This window comes from Benincasa hispida, chromosome 4 (genome assembly GCF_027475165.1).
Source record: "Benincasa hispida cultivar pf3 chromosome 4, pf3_genome.v1.1, whole genome shotgun sequence".
NCBI lineage: Eukaryota > Viridiplantae > Streptophyta > Magnoliopsida > Cucurbitales > Cucurbitaceae > Benincasa > Benincasa hispida.
This window is the reverse complement of record NC_143481.1, coordinates 14,198,588-14,204,699: the sequence shown is the minus strand read 5'-3', so window position 1 is coordinate 14,204,699 and position 6,112 is coordinate 14,198,588. Positions and strand designations below refer to the sequence as shown.

Below are 6,112 nucleotides of genomic sequence, written 5' to 3'. Positions count from 1 at the left end.
TTCACCAGTTTGTGTTTCCTTCAGAGTTCACCAGTTTTTGTCTCCTTCGAGATTCACCAAAGGTAGTGGGCATACTTAACTACAGTAGGATAGGACTCAGTCTCCTTCTTGTATTATGTATATGTGTCCCATGAGGACTAGAGCAGTTTATATATTTCACCAGAGGTGGGTATCTAGAGAACATAGATGCCCAGCCTGACTCCAGTAGTGAGGTTACTTACTGAGTATTTTATACTTATTCTTTCTCATGTTTTTGTTTCAGGTAAGGGTAGAGATGCACCAACGATGGACAAGCGGAATTCGTGATCAAGCCACTGGGACTGAATTCGTGATCAAGCCACTAGGACTAGTTTTTACGCTTCCGCATCATGAGATTTAGAGTTATTTTCATGTTTCTCTTAACTTTTAGTTTTGATGTTTAAAACTTACTTTTAAGAATCGCTTTTTAGACTTGTTTATTATCTTTTATGATTTATGGGTACCCTAATATTATTTTAGTATTTGAATTTAATGAAAGCCTTTTGAACTTACCTTATTTAATTAGCATTTATTTCGCCATAACCGAGTGTCATTTTGAGTTCCATGCATGCATGTATTTAGTAACGGCCTAACTTAAGTCCTAGAGGGTCGGGTCGTTACAGTTGGCATCAGAGCCCATGTTTTGGGTTCTATAGACTGACTTACTACGTAAGTCTAGATAGTCCCTGTGGCTCAGTAACGGATCCCTCGTCATCGCCAGGAACGTCCTATTAATGAAAGTTTCAACGCATATATGAGAACAGTGATGTAGTGTTTTAAATGCATGATGTCCGAGAAAGACCCAGAAATAGCTAGTTAACGTATGAATTTATGACAGAACATGGCACCTAAACCTAGAACAAGAAAGACAGTTAGAGAAGAAATGCAAGCAGAGAGAGCTGAGAGTAGCCAGACTATTCCGGCAGCTCCAAATCCACCTGTGACCCAAATTGATGAAAAGGCGATGGAAGCTAGAATTAATGAAGCTGTTGCATCCTCTCTAATGGGAATGCTGCAAGACCTGATTCGTAGCACGATGGCAGGACAGGCTGCCCAGACCCAGGCTCAAGAGGAACCGGTGCCACCTGAGCCGTTACAATAGACCCAACCGTAGGATAGAGACATGTAGGGCCTGTCTTTTGAGGCTAAACATCTGAGGGATTTTCGGAAGTATGACCCTCGCCCCTTTAATGGATCGTTGGGGGACCCCACCAAAGCAGAGATGTGGTTGTCATCTATTGAGACAATATTCCGTTTTATGAGGTGCCCGGAAGAGCACAAGCTTCAATGTGTAGTTTTCATGTTGACTGGTAACGCAGAAATCTGGTGGCATTCAGCAGAAAAGATGATTGATAATAGTGGTGAACTTGCAACCTGGGAGCAGTTCAAGGAGCGCTTTTATGAGAAGTACTTTTCAGCCAACACCCGATACAAAAACAGGCAGAATTCTTGAACTTAAGGCAGAGAGTTATGTCGGTGGAGAAGTATGAGCAGGAATTTGATAAGCTGTCTCGCTTTGCTTCTGAACTAGTAGCCACCGAGGCAGCGAGAACAGAGAGATTCATCCAGGGCCTGAGGAGCGGACTGTGAGGGATGGTGCATGCCTTGGATCTCAAGACATATGTTGCGGCACTACGGGCTACCATGAGGATTGATGCTGACTCCCAGGTGGGAGATGAATACAGAAGGTCGCTCGAGACTGGGACCTCCGCAGGTCAGAAAAAGAAGGTTGAACACAGGGCTCCTAAGCATCAGCAAAGGAGCCAGAACACAGTGAATGCTCCACGTCAGTGGGGACAGCAGGGTTCCCAGGTTATGACTGGTAGGGAGGATAGGTCGATATGTACCACTTGTGGTAAGCGACATTGGGGACATTGTCTAGCCGGCTCTAGGATCTGTTTTCGATGTGGCAAGAAGGGGCATATGTCAGATAGATGCCCGAGGAGGAACATGCCTGAACACAGGGGCCAACCCGTAAGTTCGTTTCAGGGAGGCCCGAGTCGTTAGCAACAATAGGGTAGGGTATTTTCCACCACTCGACGTGAGGCCGAGAAGTCAGGCACAGTGGTGACAGGTACACTTCTCATTTTGGGGCACCATGCTTTAGTTTTATTTGACTCTATCTCTTCACATTCGTTTATATCTGTTGTATTTGTGAGGCATGCCATGTTAGACTTAGAACCTTTGCCATTTGCATTGTCCATTTCCACTCCATCAGGAGAGATCATGTTAGCTACAGAAAAGATAAAAGCATGTCCGGTAGAGGTAGCCAATCGCACATTAGATGTAACCTTGATAATTTTAGATATGCGCGATTTTGATGTGATATTGGGCATGGATTGGTTAGTTGCTAATCATGCCAGCATAGATTGCTTCCGTAAGGAGGTCATCTTTAACCCTCCTACAGGAGCCAGTTTTAAGTTTAAAGGGATAGGGACCGTAGTCCTACCCAAAGTGATTTCCGCATTGATGGCCAGTAGACTATTCGACCAAGGAGCCTGGAGCTTTATGGCCAGTGTGGTGGACACTAGAGAGCTGAAGTCACCTTGACTTTGGAGCTAGTAGTGAGGGATTTTCCAGACGTTTTTCTAGAAGATCTTCCCGGACTGCCCCCGCAGCGGGAGATAGATTTTGCTAGTGAGTTGGAGCCAGGCACAACCCTATTTCGAAGGCTCCATACAGGATGGACCCGACAGAGTTGAAGGAATTGAAGGTCCAATTGTAGGATTTGTTGGAAAAGGGTTTCATACACCCTAGTGTGTCACCATGGGGTGCACCTATTTTGTTGTGAAAAAGAAGGATAGATCGTTACGTCTGTGCATTGATTATAGAGAGCTGAACAAGATGACCGTTAAGAACAAGTATCCCCTTCCCAGGATTGATGATTTGTTTGACCAATTACAGGGAGCTACGGTATTCTCTAAGATTGATCTCTGGTCAGGATACCATCAGTTGAGAATAAAAGACAGTGACATACCCAAGACAACTTTTCGTTCAAGGTATGGACATTATGAGTTCATAGTGATGTCGTTCGGTCTAACGAATGCACCAGCAGTGTTCATGGATTTGATGAATAGGGTGTTCAAGGAATTTCTCGACACCTTTGTAATTGTTTTTATTGATGACATCTTGGTTTATTCTAAGACAGAGGCCGAGCATGAAGAGCATTTGCAGAAAGTTTTGGAGACATTGAGGGCCAATAAGTTGTATGCTAAGTTTTCTAAATGTGAATTTTGGTTGAGGCAGGTGTCCTTTCTAGGGCATGTAGTATCGAAGGAAGGTGTCTCTGGGATCCTGCAAAGGTTGAGGCAGTTACGAGTTGGGCTCATCCAACCACAGTCAGTGAGGTGCGCAGTTTCTTGGTGTTACCAGGCTACTATAGACGATTTGTAAAGGACTTTTCTCACATAGCCGGCCTATTGATTCAGTTGACCCGGAAGGGAGTAGCATTTGTCTGGAATGAGGCTTGTGAAAACAGTTTCTAGGACCTCAAGCAGAGGTTGGTTTCAGCCCCAGTTCTTATAGTACCGGATGGATCAGGTGGTTTTGTCATTTACAGTGATGAGTCCAAGAAGGGGTTGGGATGCGTATTGATGCAGTAGGGCAGAGTAGTTGCTTACGCTTCACGACAACTAAAGAAACATGAACAGAATTATCCCACACACGACTTGGAATTAGCAGCAGTGGTTTTTGCTCTTAAGATCTGGAGACATTACTTATATGGAGAGAAGATATAGATCTTCACCAACCACAAGAGTTTAAAGTACTTTTTCACTCAAAAAGAGTTAAACATGAGGCAAAGAAGGTGGTTGGAGCTGGTAAAGGATTATGACTGTGAAATTTTGTACCACTCGGGAAAAGAAAATGTAGTGGCAGATGCTCTAAACAGAAAGGTGACTCATTCAGCATCCCTCAGAGTGCAGAGATTGCAGTGGCCATGGGAAAGGTCACGGCATAATTAGCACAGTTGTCGGTGCAACCGAGTTTAAGGCATAAGATTATTGATGCGCAACGAGACGACCCTTATCTGGAAGAGAGATTTCGTAGGGTGGAGTTAGGCCAGGATGGCGAATTCTCAGTTTTAGCAGAAGGTGACCTCCTTTACCAGGGGCGTTTGTGCGTGCTAGCAGTCAGTAATATTAAAGATGAGTTGTTGTCAGAGGCTCATAGTTCCTTATTTTCGATTCACCCCAGTAGCACCAAGATGTATCGGGACTTGAAATGTTACTACTGGTGGAATGATATGAAAAGAGAGGTTACGAAGTTCGTCAGTAAGTGCTTGGTGTGCCAATAGGTGAAAACCCCGAGGCAGAAACTAGCAGGCTTGTTACAGACATTGAGTGTACCAGAATGGAAGTGGGAGCATGTGTCTATGGACTTCATCGTGGGGTTGCCTCGGACAGTCAAAGGTTTCACTGTGATATGGGTTGTGGTAAACAGACTTACGAAGTTAGCACATTTCATACCTGGGAAGTCTACCTTTTTAGTGAATAAGTAGGCACAGATATACATGAAAGAGATGGTGAGATTGCATGGAGTGCCCGTGTCCATCGTGTTGGACAGAGACCCTCTTTTCACATCTAACTTCTAGAAAAGTCTCCAGGCAGCTTTGGGGACCCGGTTAGACTTCAGTACAGCTTTCCACCCTCAGACTGATGGGCAGACAGAGAGATTGAATCAGATATTGTAAAACATGTTGCGTGCCTGTGCCATAGAGTTTTCGGGAAGCTGGAATGCTCACTTGCACTTAATAGAGTTTGCTTATAATAACAGCTACCAGCCCACTATTGGGATGTCACCCTTTGAGGCCCTATATGAGAAGAGTTGCAGGTCCTCTATATGTTGAGATGAGATAGGAGCAAGGAAATTGTTAGGACTTGAATTGGACTTGAATTGGTATAGACCACGAATGAGGCAATACAGAAGATCAGGGCTCGTATGCAAACAACTCAGAGCAGACAGAAGAGCTATGCCGATGTAAGACGTAAGGACCTAGAATTTGAGACTGGTGTGAAAGTGTTCTTAAAAGTGGCACCCATGAAAGGTATTCTGAGGTTTGGCAGGAAGGGAAAGTTGAGTCCGAGATTCATTAGACCTTTCAAGGTCCTAGAACGAGTTGACCCGTAGCTTACTGTTTGGCATTGCCCCCAGCACTGTCTTCAGTTCATAATGTCTTCCATGTTTCGATGCTAAGGAAGTATGTGACAGACCCGTCCCATGTAGTTGACTATGAGCCCTTACAGTTGAATGACAACTTGAGCTACGAGGAGAACCCTATAGAGATCCTCGTCAGAGAGGTAAAAATATTACACCGTCAGGAAATTGCTTTTGTGTAAGTCCTGTGGTAGAATCACCAACTCAAGGAGGCTACCTGGGAGTGAGATGATGAGATGAACGCCTAGTACTCGGAGCTTTTTCAAGAATGAACTTTCGAGGATGAAAGTTCTTTGAGGAGAGAAAAATGTAACACCCCGCACATTTTTTAGTAATAATGTAATTTCAGTAACTTTATGAATTGGAATTTCAGTATTTGTTATTAGTTGGAGGGCATTTTTGGAATTTTAGACTTCAAGTGTAAGTGCAGAAATTTAATTGTTGGTGTGAAATTATTCAAATTGGAAATTAATGGCAGGAATTAATTTTCTTTTGAAACGAAAAGGAATTTAATAGTATAAAGTGGAATAAGGAAAGAAATTAAATGTAATTATACTTATTTCCCTTTATTATTATTATTATTATTTTATAAAAATCAAACCCCCCCTTTCCTCCTCACGCAATCTGACGCCCCCTCCCTCAAAATTTCTCTCATTCTTCAACCTCACCACACGTGCCCTAGACGACCTCCACCCCTTCATCGCGTGGCCACCGCCGTTGCTGCCCAGGCGATCACCGTTCATTGACCGTCGACCCAACATCGCCTCCCAAGCCCAAACTGGTCTCCGCCGCTGCTCACGGCTGCTCGCCGCCGATCTCACCAGCTAGTCCGCGTAGGTCCGCGCCACGCCTCCAGTAGCCACCCGACGCCGACCAGCCCTGTTAGTTGAGGCTGAGCCACTTGTCCAAGATCTTTGCCACTGCTCGTTGTCGTTTCTCC

At 44.4% G+C, this 6,112-nt stretch overlaps 1 pseudogene; it reads left to right on the top strand.

Annotated features, from left to right (window-relative positions):
- Positions 1-859: 859 nt before the first annotated feature.
- On the top strand, positions 860-2,025 carry LOC150036508 (uncharacterized; annotated as a pseudogene).
- Positions 2,026-6,112: the final 4,087 nt, after the last annotated feature.